We start from the raw sequence: 23,077 nt of genomic DNA, 5'->3' as shown, positions 1-23,077 counted from the left end.
GGGAAACTTTTCAGAATATTTTACCTCTGTAGACAAACTGGCACTTTCAGAGAACATTAGCATGATGTGGGCGCTTTGCATCATTTCCATCTCTTCCCTTCCCCCTTCCCCAGCCTTGTCAAAGCCAAGGTTAATGGATGCCCTAGATTGAGGATGGCCCTCAACATGAACTTCCTGGGCTGGCTGGCAGGCACCGTGTTTTCCAAAATGATCTGTCCTGGAACATTTGCTCTCTCCCCAGGCTCTCCTTTTCCCTTCTTCCTGTTCTCCCTTCTCGCATCCTTCTATGCCTCTCCCCCGTCTTCTAGCATCCCCTCCTTTGCTGCAGGGAGCACCTTTCCTCAGCCAGCACAGTCACACTTTTGTCTCATGAGACACCCATCCCACCCTCCACTCAGGGCAGCCTCACTCCCTTCTTTGTCCCAGCCACAGGACTCTGCTAGCAGGCTCTTCCCCTTTGTCCTACATTGGTTTATCAAAAATCTGGTCCCTTTAGTCAACCGTGAATGTCCAAGAGCATGCACTTGGATCTGACCACGGCACTCAGCGCCAAGCAGAGTGGTACGCATGATGAATTATGAAACCCTTTTCCGGACAAGTTTAGAATCTCTGGTTCTGCCAGGGCACTGGACCAATGAATGGGAACATGTGTGACAAATCAGAAAATCCTTCTTGGGAAATGCTCAGGAGGAGAAATCTGCAGTCTGCTAATGTGACAAACTGAAGACTGGATGAAGGCCCTTCAAGGGGTGACCTGAAAACAAGCCGCTTCTCACGTATGGTTTAGGTTTAGGGATTGCTCAAGATGTAGCTAATATAGTCCAGGTTTGGTGTTTAAAACTCCCACCACAAACCTTCTCCGTGTTTGGTTTTATATGTTATGTTATCTCTGTGCATGAGTTAAATATCTGCTACTGCGGTAGGGTTTGATGGGAAGGATTAATGCTGTCATCTATTTAGACAGCAAACACCATGCCTCCCCCTTACGCGCCTGCCTGTCTCCAAGGACTGGCTGTGCAGACTCCCCATTATGCTGCTAGGATTCCATTCTGCCCATGAGAACACTGTGGGTCTAGATTTTTCTAGATACGTGACAAGTTCTACCACCGCCAGATTTTCTCCCTCCCATTCTCTTTGCTTATTATCACAAGACTAAGGGCCCAGATTTGTTAAGCCAGGCATTTTTAGTAGGAGATAGAGACTTGCACACATGAGCACTCCTCACATTTCTTAAGACTTATGAATTATTCAATTTGGTTTTTTCTCCTGTGCAATAGGTGTAGGTTCTCCTTTTCTGCCTCCAACCAGAAGGGAAAAAAGAGGTTTTTTTTTCTTCTTCTTCTTCCTTTTTAAAAATATTACGCCTTTTTATTATTATTATTTTTTAATGGAATGCTTGTTGGCATCATTTTTAAATTGCATGACATATATACATCTCACACTGGAGATAGGTTTGCCCTAAGGCTTAAATTCATTATTATTTTATGTCACCTTAATAATGAGGTAAAAACACTCTAAATCCATTGAACATGCCTCTCTGTCCCTCTCTTGATGTACCATTCAGGGAGAGAATAATTTTATAGCATTTGGCTTCATTCACACTTGCTATTTCCATTTAGTACATATTTGCTGAATTTAGCTGGGAGGCCTGTATTTTATTTGGTAACCCTAGCTGATACCCTTTTCTATGCCTATACATCATAATACTTGTCTGTGTCCTCTAACAAACATAGAAGAAAAAAAAAAAGTTGAGCAGGAATCGTTACAATAAAGCCGGAGAAAATTGTAAGTTTTTTGAAACAAAAGACTACAGTGGTTCTGTTCCCTGCTGTAATCTCAGAGCCTTGCACCCTGGAACCACAAGTGTTTATCAAATGAACTGAAACATGATAAATACTGAGGACACTGCTTCCTATGCATGTCTCTGCTTTTACCTTGCATGAAGTCAAAACAGGAAATATTTTAGGCTTTGTGGACCACACGGTCGCTGTTGCAACTGTTCGCCTTTCCCAGCGAGATGGCAGCCATAGGTGGAATGTAACCAAATGAGTACAGGTTGTGTCCCAGTAAAACTTCATTTACAAAAACGGCTGATTGGCTGGGTTTGGCCTGCAGGTCAATGCTTGCTGGCATTTGTTGGAGACCCAAGTCACTCCCACCACCCCCCCCCCCCCGCCCACCCCCCCCTTGTGAGTGTATTGAATGTGACTCTGATCTGTCACTACTGCTTCTGGGGAAATAATAGTAAGGCTGTGATGATGGTCACATTCTCCCTCCACAGTGCCCTACCCACCACCCACAGAAGAATATGTGTATCTTTCTTTAAATCCACACACTGGCAAACAGTTTCCGGGAGGCTTAAGTATTGTTCAAGTGTCAAAAATAACCAATTAGCAAGTAGTGTCAGAAGTGAGTATTTTATGGGGCGCCTGGGTGGCGCAGTCGGTTAAGCGTCCGACTTCAGCTCAGGTCACGATCTCACGGTCTGTGAGTTCAAGCCCCGCGTCGGGCTCTGGGCTGATGGCTCAGAGCCTGGAGCCTGCTTCCGATTCTGTGTCTCCCTCTCTCTCTGCCCCTCCCCCATTCATGCTCTGTCTCTCTCTGTCTCAAAAATAAATAAACGTTAAAAAAAAAAAATTAAAAAGAAAAAAAAAAGAAGTGAGTATTTTATTTTTGTTGTTGATGAAAGATTTGAACAGAGACGACAGGATGGGGCAACTCTCCATGAGAGCACCTCATCTGGTCCCTTGCTTCCAGAAACAGCAGTCCTTCAGGGGAATGGATCAGGGACTCACATGCCAGTCTCTCTAGGGGTCAGAGAGTGAGTTGTTCTTTTCTGAACATCGCCCAGGGACCCTGGGATTCCAAGGAAGCGATGTCTACACAACAAACCCTGGAGCATTTTGAGATAACCTGGAATCAGAAGGAGGCGAGCAGTGGTAGGTTCTGATTAGTAGTTAAGTCTAAGCAAATGCAAGAAAGCTTCTCTCGCAATCATTCAAACAGGCCTTGTAAGAGAGGCCACTGTGCAGCTTCCGTGTTAGCAATGGGAGAGGGATCCCCAGTGCTGGGGGAAGGAGAGGGTCGCCTGTGCCCGAGAGATCTGAAGGAGCCAGGGTGCATCTACAGGCAGAGACACTAGTGCAGCCCTCCGACCAGAGAGGGGAGTTTCTATGAACACAGTTGCTAAACTGTCTTGTGCAGATGCAAATAAAACACAAAGGCAGAGATAGAAGGAAAAGAAAGGTTTTTTTCCTGGCGGGAAAGATCTATTTGGTATCTCCAGCCACTCTTTTTTTTTTTCCTTTCTCTTTTAAGCAATAATATTTCATTACTCCCTTTAACGCTTTACCTGTTCAGGCATAGGGTGTCTTCTTTTTTTATAAATGTCCCTCTCCCTTCACACCGGGAAAGGATCTGAGTTTTAAAATATCAATATAGGGGCGCCTGGGTGGCTCAGTCCATTAAGCATCTGACTCTTACTCTTAAAAACTGAGAACAAACTGAGGGTTGATGGGGGGTGGGAGGGAGGGGAGGGTCGGTGATGGGCATTGAGGAGGGCACCTGTTGGGATGAGCACTGGGTGTTGTATGGAAACCAATTTGACAATAAATTTCATATATTGAAAAAAAGAAAAAAATAAAAAATAAAAATTAAAAAAAAAAAAAAAGCATCTGACTCTTGGTTTCCACCCAGGTCATGACCTCACGGTTTTGTGATTTTGAGCTCCAAGTTGGGCTCTGCATTGGCAGCATAGAGCCTGCTTGGTATTCTCTCTCTCTTTCCCTCTCTCCACCCCTCCCTCACTCGTGCTGTCTCTGTCTCCCTCAAAATAAATAAAATAAAACTTAAAAAAACTTAAAATATCAATATAAATGTTTATCTATCTATTTATCTACCTATCTATCTACCTATGTAGGTTTATACGTGTGTATATGTATATTTCCCCCCTTCTTTTATTCTTGCCCCTTTCTCTCCATGAACCCTACTATTCCTTCCCCAACTGCTCTTTGCTCTTAATGATTTAACTCAGATACCACTTCCTTCACCACAGAGTCTTTCAAGACTTTGGAAACCTCCCCAGCCAAGCCTATGTTTTCTCTCTGCGTATGTCTGTCACTGCATTTATGGAATTATATGGTAATTATCTATTTGTGTGAGTTCTTTTTGTTGAATCATCTGTGTCCCCCTCCCCAAGCACCATGCTTTCTACACGGTGAGCCCTCTCTAGAATGAATACGGTTGGAAACTAAGGTCCGCCAACATTAAATGGGACAAACGCTAGTGAGAGGAGGTGGCAGATGGAGGACCCCGGCCTGAATGCTGTCCACGTCCCCAGACCACTACCTCTTCAGATTAACCTCCTTTAAAAGTTCAAGGGTGGCTCAGTCGGTTGAGCGTCCGAGTTCGGCTCAGGTCACGATCTCACAGTTCGTGAGTTCGAGCCCCGTGTCGGGCTCTGCGCTGACGGTTCAGAGCCTGGAGCCTTCTTCCGATTCTGTGTCTCCCTCTCTCTCTGCCCCTCCTCTGCTCATGCTCTGTCTCTCTCTGTCTCAAAAATAAAATAAATAAACTTTAAAAAAAAAAGTTCAGGAATGCCTGGCCATCTGTGTCAGACAATTCAGTAAGAAAAATATTCAGCCCTTTCTCCTGAGTTTTTCATCTTTTTCCCTATTTTTACTCTTATAGCCAAGGTAACCATCTGGTTCCTTAAAGAAAATTCCCAGGTGGAGCTGAGGGAACATATTCCCTGCGTGTTTCCTAGACCCTGCTGGCTTTTTGCATGGCCTGTCCTATGGGGAGGGCTCCTGTCCTTGTTCCTGCCCCAACTGCTCCAACCCCAAAGGCTAATAATCCCTCTCATTTGATCTCCCTCTCCACAAACCAACCTAAACTTGAAACGCTCTGTTCAGACCTATTTTTTTTTTACTATCATACAACTCTTTTCATACAACAGTCTATTGCTGAAATTGTCTTAAGGGTTGACTGATATTAACATAGAGATTTGAGTCTCTTCCCACATCAAGAGAAGCCACATAAATAGTCTACGTTTATGTGCGACTTGCTGGTTTTCCTAGCATTTTGGTGGAGAATAGAATCATGGTTCATTTTACACACACACACACACACACACACACACACACACACACACCTCATACCACTCACCCTTGAGGACAACTCTATAGAGCTAGAGTTGCTCGAGAAAGAAGCAGACCGACATGGGTAACAACACCTACACTTTAGGCCAGCACAGTCCAATAAGACTTTCTTTGTTTTAAATGTTTATTTATTTATTCTGAGAGTGGGGGGAGGGGAGGGCAAGGGAGGGTACACAGGAAGGGCAGAGAGAAGGAGAGAGAAAATCTCAAGCAGGCTCCATGCTGTCAGCACAGAGCTGGGTGTTGGGCTCGAACTCGCCAAATGTGAGAGCATGACCCCAGTGGAAATCAAGAGTCAGACGATAAACTGACTAAGCCACCCCGGCGCCCCTCCAACAGCACTTTCTGCAAAGATGAAAATGTTCTACGTCTGTGGTGCCCAATACAATACTCACTGGCCCCCTGTGGCTACAGAACCCTTGAAATGTGGTTAGTGTGACTGAAGAACTGGCATTTTTATGTTATTTAACTTATTAAAAATTAATTTAAATTTCAATAGCTACACATGGTTAGCGGCCTCTACATTAGGCAAAGCAGATTTTGAGCATCTGCTCTCTTTCCCTCAATATAGGAATTTATACCACTCTTACTATTTGTTGTTTGATAACAGACAGAAAGCATAAACCTAATTTAGTTTTATTAGAATACCTCTGCATAAATTAGCCATTTGAGAATAACCTTGTCAATAATTCTTGGGGTATCCCGAAATCGTGGTAAGCTTTATGAGAAGGGACAATGATTTAGTTGCTGAAAAAAGAAAAGGTATTCCCAAGTATAATCCATATATTCCAAATGCTTTTCACAGACCTTCAAAAGCTGTGTTGCATGCACGAGGGACGAGAGTTTATACCTTACGTGGAAGCTCATCAGAGGCTTAGAAGAAGACGGATCCAAGGACAGAGTCCTGAGTGCCACTGCCATCAGAGCACGTGACCTTGGGAAAGTCTCTCAACCGCTCCAAATTTCTGGTTCATCTGTATGTTAGGAATGATAAGAGCACCTACCAAAACTACGTCACAGGCTTTCTGGACCGAGGTAAAATAGAAGCAAACACTTTGCAGAATGCCATACGGATGGTGGTTGCTGCTGAAACTGTAATTAATATCATCTGTAATTCTTCCAAAGTAATTGCGTGGCAGCATCAGCAACACGGGAAAGGAAGCACTCCATCTCCACCTTTTTTTGCAAAGTAATTCTGAAAAAGGAGGAAATGAAACTATTCAGCATTTTAGGGTTTGCATTCACATTAACTTGCAGAAATACTCGTGTGTGTTGGTAGAGTCCACAGTCAGACAAAGCAATCTTGTTTTGGAAACTAAATCTTAACATATACGCCTTTCTTTTCTGACTGAGGCTTTTCAGATTGAAGATTTCCCTCCTCTGTTTTCATAATGAAAGGATATTTCGGAAAAGGCACGATAAGCTTTTTCTTCCATTTCTCATGACTCAATATCTCATTTTATCATCTCCCGTCCTTTGACCAAAGCTTCCAGGGCAAGTGGCATTTCCAATCTGGGCAAGTTAAAGATTTGGGAAAATGGAGGGGCGCCTGGGTGGCTCAGTGGATTAAGCGTCCGACTTCAGCTCAGGTCATGATCTCACCCTCAGTGAGTTCGAGCCCCACATCGGGCTCTGTGCTGACAGCTCAGAGCCTGGAGCCTGCTTCGGATTCTGTGTCTCCCTCTCTCTCTCTGCCCCTCCCCAGCTCACGCTCTGTTCTCTCTGTCTCTCAAAAATGAATAAACGTTAAAAAAAAAAATTACAGATTCGGGAAAATGGAGAAAATCACCACATTTAGTCAAGGTGTCTTACCCATGGTAAGCATTATTGTTCTCATTTATGGGGCCAGGAATAATTTCAGACACAGAAGTATTGCTTTTTTTTTTTCCCTCTGCCGCTGTGTAAATGTGTCTGTCAAGTCAAATTATTCCAAAGGGTAGGGAGATATGTACCACCCTTCTTTCATCATCTATACTTTGAGAATATCTAAGTGAATTTTGTTTCTTTCATTCAACCTAAAGGCTATTTTTAATGAAGAAGGACATTTTTTTTATTATGGTCACTTACTAAAATTTTTTAAATTTAAATTTCCCACTCTCAGCTATTACATTTCATTGTATATTTACCAATTGATTGCCTGAATTCTAACTACTCCTTTGACTGACAAATAAATGTAAGAGTTTTCACAACAATCCATTTGGGTTTCTATACTTAAACGCATATGAAACAATTGATACATGGCTTATTATGTTTGGAAGCATTTAATAACGGAAGTGCCATTTTCTTCTAAACAATGAATCAGAGAATGCCTTGGCAACCCAATTTCTGCCATTTTGAGATTACGTATTTCATACTTTAACATTTTAGCTAAGCCTGCAGTCTAGATATTTTGTGAGTTTATTTATAAATATATTTTTAAAATATTATGCCATTCTATAAAATATACCATAAATACTTATAGCTGAAAGCCTTTCTCTGAAGTTCTTTCAAATGTGACATCATGGATGAATATTCCAATATAGGTTAATATCAGATGAAGCTATCTTTGGGTTACATGAATCATGAAGACAAGTTTTTTTTTTTAATTTTATTTATTTATTTTGAGAGAGAGAGTGGGGGCAGGAGGCAGAGAGAGAGAGGGAGAGAGAGAATCCCAAGCAGACTCTGCATTGATGGCATGGGTTTGAACTCACAAACCTTGAGATCATGGCCTGAGATGAAGTCGGACGCTTAACCGACTGAGCCACCCAGGTGCCCTCCTGAAGACAAGTTTTAATCTTTAAGATATGTGTCAGCTGATCTGAGTTAGAACATGCGTGTAAGATTCTGAGAACACAAACTCAACATTATGCTTCTTTTTAACTTGAGAGGACATAGAGCAAAACGGAAAAAAAAAAGAGTAAAAAAATAAAATTACCATGGGTACGGCTAAGCAGAATTCAAAGAAAAAAAAATAGCTATTTTGATTATGTTTAGGCATTCCCACAATTATTCTTTGGGAGCAAATCTAATATTTCAGACAGGAGGCAACTGCTATTGCTGGATTTGGTTCTGTTACAGCTGATCGGGGACCTTACAGCCAGACACTGTCATAAGCATACCGTCTTAAGACACCCTTTCTTGAAGTGAGTTATGATCTGGAGGCTGGAACTGAATGTGGGCACAGACTCTCTTCCGTTCCTGCCTTTGCATGTTTCCCTCCTTTCCGTCTCTCCTTGTTAAAAGGTTGTTAGTTCTGCAAGTCTCAGACCAAAATGAGACCTCCATCTTCTAGGACATGTGTCTCACTTTTCCTGTATTCCTTCGTGTGTTTATTTATTTATTTGTTTATTTTTGAATCTTTTTTAAGAGAGAGAGAGAGAGAATGGTGGATGGGAAGAAAGAGGGGGAGAGAGAGAATAGCAAACAGGCTCCATACACAGTGCGGATGGTGAGATCTCACTCAGGGCAGTGAGATCATGACCTGAGCCAAAATCAAGAGTTGGACACTAAATGGACTATGTTACACAGGCGCCACCCACCCCTAGCTCCCCTTGGGGTATTTATTAGGGAACTGGCAATAATACATTCATTAAAAGAACATTTATTGATAGTACCACTTTGTACAATAGTTAATTGTGATACGTCTAGCTTTCCTTAACTTGTTCAGCTTTGTGTCTCCCATAGCACCCAGCAGACAGACTTGCTCATAGGCACTCGATAGAGATTTGAATATAATTCCATTCTGGCCACTTGTTGAGCCACATCCAACCTCACCAACAATTTTAGTTTCAATCAAGTAGATTGCACACTTAGGATACTGTCCCATCTATTGAAGAGCGGATAATGGGGCTCTCCACGATTAGAGACTTAGCTATGCCTCAGTGGCTTTCACAGACTGCTTTGGCATGCTGCCCATATTCATCGTGGAAGTTTTTTCCTTCTTTAGGAGTTTTCTTTCAGTTCCTCTAAGAGGGAAAGCCTTTATTAAATACTACTGTCTTTAATACCTGTAGTTTCTGTGAGAGAAAGGTTTTCAGAGTTCTTGTGGACTGTAGTGGCTGGAGATGAGAAGGATGGAGTTGGAACACTAGGAACAGAGACAATTAGGACTGGGATGAATCAAAATTATATAAAACTATGGGCTCTTGAGTGTTTCCTGGATGTTGCAAGCTTGGCTATAACCCAGGATTTTATACATTTTATATATTATAATATGAAGTGATTTGCTTATCAGGAACATCAAGAGGGTCATATATATATATATATATATATATATATATATATATATATATACACACACACACGCACACACACACACACACACACACATATATATAGTATGAATATATATATATAATACATTCAGATTATATGTATTTAGACCAAAAATCATAGTAAGGATCTTATAAAAGTCATCCCTGAAGATCAAACATCAACCATGGTCCCTAACAGGGCATGTACCAATGATTAGAATTATGTGCAAATGTCTGTGTTTAAGACATCACTTATTAGAGTAAACTTTAAAACACTGCTACAAATGTAGGTACATGATGCTGGCATTTATGTTGTCTGAGGCTGATTTCTTGTCAAGCATTGCAAGGTGTAGAATTATGATATTTTCTGAAATGTAGACTAATATGGAATTACTCACGGCTGTTCTAATCAAAGTGGTACATCTCATTTAAAAGCAAAAGGTGAATAAGCTTGCCAACAGATATCAAAACTGTATTTCCAGTCTTAACATTATTAATACTTCTCAGCTAAGAATACACTTCTCCATTGCTATTAATTTTTAGTTATTAAGCATAGACTGTAAATAGTAACAATCTCTTACATTTGAATACAGCTTATAAATTCTTCAAAATATTTTCATCTAGATTTTCTCAACAGGAAATTGATCTATATTTAGAGTGCTAATGGTGTTAGGAACCTTCTAGGTTATCTCATTTTATTCACAAATCAGCTCTTTCAGATAGGTCCTGTTATCTCCATGATAAAAATTACAAGGCAAACAGATACCTTTTGAATCTGTTTAAGTTTGCCCAGTTTGTTGGGCAAATCCAGTAATTCAGGGCAGAGATTAGATTCAAATTTAGCCTTTTCTGATTTCAGAGTCTTTGTAATTTTCCCCTGAAAACTGATAACAAGGAAGTCTAGTAACTTTCCCAGGGTCATAATTCATGGCAGGTTAGAACCCAGAATTCCCATCCTTTACTTATTACCATATACTCCATTACTCTATGCATATACATTAGAGCCTTCTTGTGCAGGTTACATTTGGTTCTGATAGGAAAATATGCTGCTAGGGACTGCATACCTAACTAGAAATTCCATACGAAGCCTGCGGCAAATTCTGAGTAATTAACCTGAATGATATAAATACTCTTTTTCTCATAGTCATGCTGTACACAGTAAAAGTTATCTTAAGGATCATTTTACCAGTCAGAAAGTATTCCTCTAAAAATCTCCTACTTGAAATCCCCTGAGATTGCACAAAATACAACCTTTGGACTCCAGTGGCATCCTTATAATAGCTGTCACGTGGAGTTAAGTTGTCTCCAATTAAATTGTCACCTCTTTAAGAAACAGGGACTGTGTCTTTTTTGCATGGATTTCCTGCAAGTCACATATTATGCAAACATGACAGTATGCGTATTTGTAGAAATCTGTTGGAGAAAATTCTAGAAGCCAGAAGTCAAACCAAAGCCCATGCTCTGGACGAATAAATGACAAAACTTTAAGGATACTGTTCCTGCTCACGCAAGTTTTAAAGATGGCTATTGTATGACCAGAGAAGAGTTCAAAATAAGCCTTCGGCATATCTAGTTTCTTCTATACGTATACTTGGCTCCAGGAACATAGCTCCCCCCCCCCCCCCCCCCCCGCACCCCGATGCATTTGCTCTTCGGAATTGTGTAAAATCAGGGTAAGGCCTATTGAGTCCACTGGGGTAATGGGAATTGAAGTTAAATAAGAGAAACCTTTGGAAACTTTAAAATTCCAACACTCAAAGAAAACTGAATGCAGACCTTTTCATTGTAAAGGCCATGTGTTGTGCCTCCTTAGGTTCAGTGAAATCAAAGATGGGAACAGGGGATGTTAACTTCTGAAGCACAGACCTAGGTGGCATTTAGATTATTGCTGCAGTATCTTAAATGGTACTTTAGCGTTTGAATTTAGTCAGTGTGCCTCTGAAAATATCTCACTCCCAGGGACTGGATGGGCCAGGCTACATAAACATTAGCAATATCAGATGATTACAAAAATATCCAAATTGCCAACAATCTCATCAATAATCCAGGCCAAGAATTCCGGGAGCGATTGGCTCACTGGTGCATATGGTTTTTAAGGAAGTACGTGGGTATCAGTCCCTGGACACTGAAAAAATAACTTATCTTACTTTCTTAAGGGCACCCAATGGACAAGTATTCCTTTTATGCCCTCCGGGGGTCCTCTGGAGTTTCACCTAGCAGAGATTACCCATTTGTGTCTTTTGTTTGTTTAGAGGCTGAGGTGCATGTTTATTTAAAGTTCTTAGTTTTGGGGGCACCTGGGTGGCTCAGTCGGTTAAGCGTCCGACTTCAGCTCAGGTCACGATCTCGCGGTCCGTGAGTTCGAGCCCCGCGTCGGGCTCTGGGCTGATGGCTCAGAGCCTGGAGCCTGCTTCTGATTCTGTGTCTCCCTCTCTCTCTGCCCCTCCCCCATTCATGCTCTGTCTCTCTCCGTCTCAAAAAATAAATAAATGTTAAAAAAATAAATAAAAAAAAATAAAGTTCTTAGTTTTGTAATGAATTTCTATTGATAGATATTATTTCCCCATTTGCCTATTATTTGAGATGATAACTCAAAAAAAAAAAAAGAGTTAAAACTTAAGTGCAGTCTTGATGACTCAACATTCCAAATGTTAGGAATGTAATTTGACAAAAAAAGGGGGGTTATGCGATTAAGTTCAAAGAAACCTGACTTTTTATCAAGATGAGATTGCCACAGGATAAGTGCAGAAATGCAAATATTGTCCTGATGAGTGAAAGGTTTTAATACAGGCATGACCAGTTTGACCAAAGCCCTCATTCTAGAAACCTCTCATAAAGGAAGTCTGTCTGTCATTATGTGAATTCCAAAACATCTGTTCCACGGAACAATGGAGTGGTGCCTGAGGTCTGTGCCATACCAGGGTGAATTTTGTTTTGATTAAAATGAAAATAACATGGGAATCTTAGAATTTAGAGGGGCCTTAAGAGACAAGGCCTTGTTCCTACAAATATACTGCTAAACTATGGAAGAATTTGTTGAGAATGGGTGTAATTTGGCTGGCACTTCTAAGACTTAGTGTGTTTCTGAATAGTTTCTCAGCTATTGGCTAAGATTTAAATATTATATTCCCTTTTCAGAGATTGAGATATTAAAACATACATTCAAATATGATACTAAAGAAAACATTCTTAAATTAGGTTTTAAAAATATTCTGGAAGCAGAATTTAAATGTTTCTATAGTTTCTCCTTTTGAACAGATTTGTGTAAGCTATGCTTTTCTAAAAAAATGTATAATTGCTCATTCTTAAGATCTGGAAAAGAATGGACTTTTAAAAATCTATGAAAGCATTAGATAAAATTACAAAACAGTCTTGTCAGTTAATCTAGCACTTAGCAGCAAACAGCATGGCTTTGATTAAATTCTTATTCATGTGCTTTGTGTATGTGTGTGTGTGTGTGTGTGTGTGTGTGTGTGTGCATGTCAATGATCTTATCTTTTTTAAAAATATCTTTTCCCTTCATAATGCTTGTTTTTTTTAATGGTAAAAAACAACACTAAGTGCTCAATGACTTTAATGAGACTAACAGCATATAGTGAGAGGTTTGACATAGAGGAGATACATGCTTGGGGGGGAAAAAAGAAGGAAAGAAAGAAAGAAAAGAAGAAAGAAAGAAAGGAATGGATCCAAGGACATGGTGGATGGTGCTGCACCTGTCATTAGGAAAGATGCACACATGATACATCATATATTTCACATCAAGCTGGTTAAAGACATCATTTTAAAATGGTGTATGGTTCATGGGGCATCATTTTACTTCCCTTCTTATGCTCAAATTAGGTTAATTTTTCTTTTAGTGTTCTCAAAGAGAAAAATACACCATCTCTTTACAGACCTCCTGGGAAAGGCATGGAGGTGTGAGGCATGACTACTCTAACCAGCCAAATTATGTCATTGGCACAAATTCCATTATTCAACGGCAAGCTATTCCTCCAGCTTTTTCTTGCCACCACACTGCCTGCTCAGTTGTTCAGTTCTGATTGAAAAGCATGTTCAATTAGACTTCCCTTTTACAATAGTGAGCAATGACCATTCGTGAGCACAGAACTTCCTATTTGAGAGAGATCATTTATTTATATCAAGGATGGACTCTTTTCTTTAAAGCAGGGTTTTGAGGTTTACTATTCCCAGGAAACATACCAAAGTATGTGTTTGAAAGGCTAAATGTCAAGATCCCTGCTTGGTTTGCCACGACTGTTTTTAGGCTTCTGCAGAATCACAGATGGGTGTTAATGTTTCAGTGAGTGAGATGTTCCATTGTGTGAAATAACAAGCTTCTGGTTTTCATGCTACAACACAATTCCAGCGTCAAGCCATTTCTTTTTAATAATAATGACTATAGGCATAATTACTGTAATAGTTGTAGGATAGATACCACCATTACACAAGTCATGTATCTCCTTGAGGTCTCAGTTTTCCCATCTGTGTAATGAAGATAATAATGCCCCCCCCCCCAAATGTTGTTTGAGGACCAAAAAACAAAACAAAGCAAAAAAAACAAACAAAAAAACCAAACAAATGAGAAAATGTATCTGATTACAGGTCCGTGGTAGGTGCTCAATAAACACTAGTTATTCTCCTCAGTTATGCCTTTACATTGCATAGGATTTTTGTTACTTCAAGAAAGGTACAGATGTGATCAACTGGGACTCCTTCCCCAGGGAGTCAAGCTTTCAAAGAAATAAACAATACCACTCATGGAATGACGCTCCGTTAGAATGGAGAATAAATACAGCTCTGCCATTCTTGGTGAAATAGCCCCAGTGATTACCACGCTCTTATTATTCTCTGTCAGAAAGTAAAATTATAGCCCTGGGTCAGTTTGACTTAAACCCAGTTTCTGGTCATCTGAGCCCAATGCTAGCTACTTTTAAAAGATTAGAATTCTGCAAAAAAAAAAAAAAAATCTTTTGATAAGCTATTTTCATGTACTATTTTATGTCATAAAATTGTAACAGCATTGACTATTATGCAATTTAATTAATATTTTTCTTTCTCCCCCCCCCCCCCCTTTTTGTACTTATGCCTGGGGATAGTATTGAGAAAGGCATTATTTTAAAAATTCAAATAATAATAACCCAACACAAATGATTCATCCTTGCCTGGATTATGATATTCAGAACAAAATTGAAAAGGCAAATTTTTAATATTAAAAGTGATTAGATTATTTATCCTATTGTTTTTCTCTACGCTTAATACATTATATTAGTCAAATTTCTATCTCTGAAGTTTTAAAGTGAAACCAATATTTATTTTATTAATTTTTTGAGAGATGTATTTTATTGACCTACATGTAAAATACAGAAATTTCCAAAATGAATTGGCCAAAATAGAAGATAGATTATTCAGGATGAAGACTAATACTTAACCATCACCCTATGACATCCTTGGAAATCATCAACTACTGGGTTCCTTCTAGCTGTTGTTCACAATATACAAGGTTCAACAAGGCACACTTGCCAGGATTCAACAGTTCATCACAGATAAGCATCTGTAGTTAGATGTGCTTTTGAAACTTGTCAGGGAAATCCTAAATGCATCATCTCATTAATTTTTATATTAATTCTCATTGTATCTGTGATGGCAGATAAGTATGAAAAGGTCTCAAAAAAGTATATCCATGATGAAAAAAAAAGGACCCATTTATTAATCCCAGAATGGAGTGGAAATTCTCCAAGTTGATTATATCTTGCTTCATGATCCACATAATGCAAGGATTTGAGCTCAGCAGTGACTCCAAAGCTTACACTGAACTTTCCAGATTTTGGCTGTTCCTTCCAGAATAACACAGGGTAAAGAGCAAACCAAGAAATACAGTCTTTGCCTCTGTAAGGTTCTATATCCTTTCCTTATCTGTATCCCGTATCAATACCCTTCATGTTCTTTTCTCCGTCAGCCCCACAATCTGTCTCTGTAACATTTCCTTTTCAAGCCTTTTAATCTTCCTGTGTCTGACATCCCACTCAGGTTAACAATTTCCTAAGTATTATTGTCCATTGACATCAATGGCAGGAGAAATGTCTTGTATGTGTCTAGTATTTTTATAGTGTGAACTTCACATTCCCTTTGCCTTGGTATCATTTTATGCAAAAGTAGCCAGGGTGGGTTCTCTAATGTTAACAATCCTTCAAATCCTAACCTTGAAGGTGGGAGAAATTATTGCCTGGACTCCTGTAGTCCACACGACTGGATTTGAAGCCTGTTTCTAACACCTACTATTGCTGGGACCTTGTCCAGTGCTTTATGTTTATTAGCCTCAGTTTCCTCATCTGTGGTATGGGCCTAATAATAATTTCTTTTTCTGAGTATTGTTATGAAAATTAAATGAGACACACATACACACACACCTAAAAAAAAGAATCTGGCACATACCAAGTGCTCAATAAATATTAGTTCCTCTTACTAGTCACTTCTACTAGCCTATAAATTTATAAAATGCTTTCATATAACAATATTTAAATTAGCCTTAGTAAAGATCCCAATACCAGATGAATACTGAGGCCCAGAAAGATCAGTTGACTTACTTAACATCAACACTGGTGGTAGATCCAGAACTAGAACGCATGTGTCAGTCTCCTAGCTCAGGCTTCTTTCAGCTACACAAACAATAATAAATTTCCAACACATTACATCTCTGATGGCTCATAACCCAGATCTTGTAATCTTTATAAGATTTTCTAGTTAATGTAGTCACTGTCGTTATTTTAAACTACATGGTAGGCCAAGAATAATCATGATCTGTTATCTGAATAACCTAATCTAGGAGCAATGTTCATATGCATATAAAATTATAGTAAACATTTTTACTCCGTCACTCGTAGTTTTCTGAGGCTGTAGGTTGGGACAGGGAATGGACTGTTGCAAAGTCGATTCGAGGATTGGCATTGCAAATGAAAGGCACTGCTCTCCTTGTGCAGAAATGTGTCACTCCTAGTATGTTCTGCAGCACTAGTGTGAACTGTGAGTGTGTGTATGTGCGGGCATCTGCGGGTCTAATTGTGTGGAGATGGAGAGAGTCATCCTCTTTTGAAGGCACAAATACATTTCCGTTCAAATATATTAATCAACATTTCTATCTCAACTATGTATGTGAAGAGAACAAGTTCAAGTGAGGGCCTGACTTATTTGGCCTCTTTACTGATAAAGTGTGATTAATTTTGTGCCTGCAAGGGTAGAAGGGCAGGAAGCTTTTCTTTTCTTTTGTTATCGCTGCAACATCTACTGACCTATACCTGGCAATTCCCTGCCACAAAAATGTGCAGAAGAGAATGGCAGTGGGCAGACAGACAAGAGGGAAAAGGTACAGGAAGACAAACTGGGTGGGAAGTACATTTTACAAAGTAGTAAGTGGAATGTCTTCTTTATTTTAGCAACAACAAAAAGGCATTCATTAGAAGAAATCTAATTTGAAATGGGTCAGGCACTAACCAAGGCAGAGTCATCAACAAATCTTCTGGACTTATTTTCTTTTAGCCAGATTTCTTGTTTTGCTTTCACCAGGAAAAGATGCTAATTAATTATCGAATCCATAGTATATGACAGGTATGATTCTAAACATGTCAACGGCATCACAAGTTGATTTTCTTCTTACGCCAATCCTAACAAACCTCTGCTGTGGATATCCTGATTCCTGTTTTACAGATAAGGTTTAGAAATTTTACATAGTTTTCACAGAGATCATAAGTTGAAGAGTCAGAGTTGAAACACATTTCTGCTGGGCTCTGAAACTTGTAATCTTAACCACTACACTTGTCAACATCTGTTGAGGATGATGTTCATGAAATGTGATGGTTAATTTTGTGTGTCAACTTGACTAGGCCACGGTACCCAGACATTTAGTCAAATGTTTTTTTTTAGATGTTGTCATGGAGGTATTTTTTTGACGAGATTAACATTTAAAGCAGTGGACACTGAGTAAAGGAGATTACCCTCCATAAGGTAAGCGGGGCCCATCCAATCAGGTGACAGCCTTAATAGAACAAAAACTGGAGTCCTGGAAGAAGGGATTCTGCCAACAGACGGCCTCCTGACTTGAATGGCAACATCGATCCTTCCTTATGTCTCCAACTTGCTGGCCCGCTCTGCAAGTTTGAGGTTTGCCAACCACCACAATCACTGAAGCCAATTCCTTAAAATGTATCTCTCTTTCTATATATACACATCCTATTGATTCTGTTTTTCTGGAGAACCCTGGCTGATACGGGATGCTCCCTCTTCTTCATTCAGGTAAGCTGGCTGAGCAATGAGCCCAAGCTTGTTTGCCCGGTGCAGCTCTGTAGTTCATGCCCGGCTGGGCACAAAGGGCCTCCGTGAGCTTTCTCAAGGGTGCTGCATGGCAGTGAGAGCAGGTGAAGCTCCTTGTCTCCAATGCATTGACTATACCTCTTATTTCCCAGCTTACCAGCATAAGATGGGCCACATTATGTAGTATAGAGTAAATACCTTCCAGTTTTTCTTGGGAATATATTCAGAAATGAGCCCACAGTCAGTACATATGTGACACGCAGCTTTTCCTAAAAAAAGTAACATCTCACGAAAGCCTATTACATGGCAGGTACCATGACAGGTCCTTTCCATATCCAAAAAGATATGTTGTCCTTTGCCCCTCATAAGCAACTCTAAACATAAACAACATAAACCCAAACACATTTGGTAATCCTAATTTTTCAGATGAGGAAACTAAGCCTCAGTGAAAATTAGTAACTTGCATTAGGTAAGCAGAGGAGCTGGGATTTCAACCCAGATCTGTCTGACTTCAAACAGAAGTCTTTTAAACACCTACAGTTAATAAATCTCTTTGGTACATTATGTACTCCTGAAAATAAGCACAACATCTAAAGTTTGAAAACTGAATAGACACTAGTTTATTTTTAGAGACTAAACTAAATTTTATGATATTCTTAAGTAAATATCTATTAGCATAATCTTTGGTGATCTATTTCATTATGTTATGCTATTTTTTTGGTAAAGTTTATTTATTTATTTTGAGAGAGAGAGAGAGAGCACATGCATACATGTGCACAAGAGTGGGGGAGGCCCAGAGAGAGGAGAGAGAGAATCTCAAGCATGGGGCTTGAACTCACCAACCATGAGATCATGACTTGAGCTGAAACCAAGAGTTGAACGCTTAACCAACTGAGCCACTCAGGTGCCCCAATGTTATGCTATTCTTTCTTTGTCTTAAAATTTTTTTTAATGTTTATTTTTGATAGAGGGAGAGACAGAATATAAGTGGGGGAAGGGCAGAAAGAGAGGGAGAAACCTGAAGCAGGCTCCAGACTCTGAGCTGTCAGCACAGAGCCCGATGTGGGGCTCAAAACCATGAACAGCAAGATCATGACCTGAGCCTAAGTCAGACAGACACTCAACTGACTGAGCCACCCGGGCACCCCAATGTTATGCTATTCTTTAATTCTGTTCTTTCCTTTAACATTTGAATGAAAAGTTGGCCTGATTTAGTATAATAACTACTCACTGCTATTTTATCATAATAATTTTCTCTGTTTCAATCATATTGGATTTACATTTATAACTCATAATATTATTCTTTTCATGGATTCACTTTCATTCATTTAATAAAATGATAGGAACACAATGTGATAAACTCAGCTATGGGAACAAAAATTAGCATTTCTAAACCTGAACTGTTGACAAGCAAGTACATCCACTGAAGAATTCAAAATATTTATCAGTTGGTGTATATACTTCCTAAAGGGTTAATGTATACTGAATAAAAGTATGTTGGCATTTTTCTTTGAGAGAGATTACCTTGTGAAACTTGTTATGTTTTCCATAATATATCTTTTATTTGTCCTGCTTCTCATCCAAGTTGTCTTTAAACTTTTGGAATTTAGCTTGGCTAGCCCATGGTTCAATGCAAAAGCCTACTAAGAAAGGTTAAAACCAGTTAATCAAAAGAAATAAAATGTAGAACATTTTGTAAGCACTCCTTAATGTCTTCCAAGTTATAGGCATATTTTTAACACTAATGTTCCACATGACATTTTATAAGAAAGCTAATGGTAGCCTCACAAGCATTTACCAACTTAAATGAATACCACCAGGTTAGAAAACATATGGCTTAACACAATATTATCTCTAATATTTAGCTTCAACTCTAGAAGGCAATATTATCTCTTTATCCTTGGAGATTAATATGGTTGACCAAACTAAATCTGAACGAAATTAGATGAGGTTTAAGAAAGTCAGACTGTGGTGGGCAGATAACTTTAGCACAAGTCTAAAATAGAATCAAGAACATTGGAGCTGTTCTACTTCTGAACATGAAGATATTTTGCCAAGACATGTGTCATCATCACTACAATGAATGCATTAGAGACTGGGAAAAGTGTTGGAAAGTCCCACAGGGAGGTGGCTGCCAAAGGAGGTGCTTCTCTGTGACCCTTAGTGAGGTAACCAGGGTACTATCAAATTTAGCCCATAAATGATTCAAAGCAGTATGAAAAGGGAATATTCCAATAGAAAAAACATAGTAAGTTTCTCCACTGTCGGTTTACTTCCAATAAACCTTGAACACTTCTTCCTACCCTCTTCTCCAAAGCTAAAAATGTTAAGTTCAAAATGGAGAGCTTGGTACGAGTAACCTACATTGATCCAATGATCTGATGATTATTTCAGCCTGATTAATTAAGTGGATAAAGCTCAAAAACATGGAACCAAGTTAAGCATAATCATGACTTTATATCTGCAACATTTTGTAAGCTTAGAGAAGCAACTGGATCAGTATGTTTTTTTTTTTTTTTTGAATAATTTTTTTAAGGTTTATGTATTTTTGAGAGAGAGAAAGAGAGAGAGAGTGCATGAGCAGGGGAGGGGCAGAGAGAGAGGGAGACACAGAATCCTAAAGCAGGCTCTAGGCTCTGAGCTGTCAGCATGGAGCCTGACATGGGGCTTGAACCCACGAACTGCACGATCATGACCTGAGCTGAAGTCGTATGCTTAACTGAGTGAGCCACCCAGGCGCCCCTAATATGTTTAACTGTTTTAAAATTTAAGTGGATTTTAATATTATAGACACCCTGTGTCATTCTCTGCAAGTTTATTTGACTGATGCCGACTAAGTAGATGGGAATTTTTGAAGGAAGAAGAGTGTTGAATAGATACCAAAAGGTTAAGTGTGTTGAGTTACCATTTGACGTGAGAGGAAGTCACCCTGGCCCATATTTATTGCACTTTAGCAGAACTCAAACACACATCTCTTTTCTGCTGAAAAATGAAAGACATCTATTGGGGGGGGGGGGTGGTTAGAAGACATATCCTCTTTGATATATCATATAAAGGGAGAGCTAGTATGATTGTAAGGCAACAGGATGTGGGTGCCTGATGATGTGCATATTGACATCAGCAGCTGCAGGGACATTTTCCTTGGGTTTCACACCAACAGCAGTTGAAGCCGCTGCTGCGAGTAGCATCACATGCAACAGTAAGACTTTGTGGCTCAGTGTCTCTCATGGCCCTGCTGTCCACAGGGTCTGAGAGGGAAGTTGACGTTGCTCAACAACCCTCTCCCCCTCAGTGACCTGACTTTGCCTCTGGCTGTTTTCACAGCTGTGTGTATGCTCCAGTCTGCTCACAAAGGACTGCGAATTGCTGGGAGAGGGGCTCACCAGCCAGCCACCTGAAAGATAAGAGCGGCCATTTTTCTTCCATCCTCATTCCACCTTAGTAATGACGGAAAAGTGTGGTTCCCTAAAATACATAGATAGATGAGGCTGGGAGACAAATAATGCTCTCCATTCTGTGAAGCCTATCTCTCTCTCCCTAAGACCTCCCACAGAACAGATTCTTATTGGCCACACATCATGCTCTGCCTCTCGTAATTATTATTGGTGTGCAAATCTTATGCCTTCTGTTTGGAACAGGAAACCTGACCTACTAATCTTTTTATTTTTTAACAGCAGCTATAAGAGGAACTGAAAGGCAGTATTTGTTAGATTGATTAAACTCCAGAAGCATTTGAATGAAAAACAATAGGTGTATTAACTCATTAACTATTTACTGAGTGGCTACTATGTTCTAAGCACTATTCTAGTTCTAAGTAGATAATATAAGTTCTTGCTTTCAATTAAGTTGTGTGTGTGTGTGTGTGTGTGTGTGTGAGAGAGAGAGAGAGAGAGAGAGAGAGAGAGAGAGAAAGAGAGAGAGAGAGAGAATAAAATGTTGTGGGAGTACAGGGCAGGGAGAAATGAATTCAGTTTGGAGAAGTCATGTCTTCCAGGAAAGGATGAGTTGATCTGGATCCTGAAGGATGGCAAACATTCAGTAAGCAGAAAAGAGAAAAAGGGCATTCCAGGCAAAGTGAACATTCCTTGCAAAACCACAGTCTTGGAAGTAATATTCCAGTTAGGAAACTAAGAAAAGTTCAGAGAGACTGGAGTATTGAGAGGGATAGTGGATAGCTGGAAAAGGAAGAAAGGAAGGTATATTCATTTTCTATTGCTGTGTAACAAATGACCATAAACTTGGTTGCTTAAAACTATACATGTGTCATTTCAACATTTCTGTAGGCTAACTGAGTCCTCTGCTCAGCATCTCACCAGGCTGATGTCATGGGATTGGCTGGGCCTATATCTCACCTGAGGCTTAAGGGTCTCTTCCAAGGTCACATAGTTGTTAGGAGAATTCAGTTCTTTTGGGTTGTGTGGTTAGGAACCTTTTTCTTGCTGGTTGTTGATTTGAGGCCACTCTAAGCTTCTAGAGATCACCTTCAGGTTTTTGCCACATGGCCCCTCCAGAGGCCCTGTAACAGAAAACATGCCAGTTTACTTCATCTTTGAGGCCAATTAGAGAGCATGGCTGCGACACTTCACCTTCTCGTAAAACAACTCACCTGATTAGATCATGCCCATCAAGGGCATTCTCCCCTTTGATTAACTCAAAGTCAAGTGATTAGTAACCAGAGATATCCCATCATATTCACTAGCCCTGGCCACACTCAAGAGAAGGGTATTATAACAGGGAAAAATTCAGGGAGTTGGAATCTTGCCAGCCATCTTATAATTCTTCCTATTACAGAGAAAGAATGAATGGTACAGAGAAAAACTGAAGGAGGACTCTAAAACTTGAATTTTCTCTAGGCCCTACCACTTATTATTCACCCAGTTTTAGGTCCCTTCATTGATATAAATTATTTTACCTATAAAATGGGATGAAATCTCCATGGAGATGGTCTAAGTAGTAAATAGAATAAAATGTTACCAAAAACTCTGTACCCTGATTTGGGTATATATGTTTACTGCAAAGGAACTTGTAAGCCATGTTGGGGAGTTCACACTCTGTTCTCTAGGGCAGGGGGTGGAAAACTTATCAAAGACTCTCAGAAGGGAAAAGGCTTGATCATATGTGCTTTTTTTGTATCAGGCCCTGATGTTCAGTAATCTGGTCTCAAAGCAACCAACCACTCATTTGTATTTTAGTTCTCCTAACAAATCCTGAGAATTTGGCAATCATTTCTGGAAGTTTTTTTTATTACAGAAAATTTCAAACATACGCAAAATAAATAGAATAGTATAATATTTCCCCATGGAGTTATCATTAACCTTTAGTAACATCAACATTCCACTATGCTGGTTTCATCTATATCTTGCCCCTCTCCTACCTCCC

The 23,077-nt window shown here is 39.7% G+C and overlaps 1 long non-coding RNA gene across 1 annotated transcript; it reads right to left on the bottom strand.

Moving 5' to 3' along the window:
- Positions 1–5,690: 5,690 nt before the first annotated feature.
- LOC122224909 lies at positions 5,691–22,201 on the bottom strand. Its single transcript, XR_006205007.1, has 3 exons — positions 22,051–22,201; positions 19,223–19,338; positions 5,691–6,354 (listed from the first exon to the last, which is right to left on the bottom strand). It is a non-coding gene; the product is annotated as an uncharacterized LOC122224909 (long non-coding RNA).
- Between the last annotated feature and the right edge of the window lie 876 nt (positions 22,202–23,077).

This window comes from Panthera leo, chromosome B4 (genome assembly GCF_018350215.1).
Source record: "Panthera leo isolate Ple1 chromosome B4, P.leo_Ple1_pat1.1, whole genome shotgun sequence".
Lineage (NCBI taxonomy): Eukaryota > Metazoa > Chordata > Mammalia > Carnivora > Felidae > Panthera > Panthera leo.
This window is presented reverse-complemented; position numbering and strand designations above follow the sequence as displayed.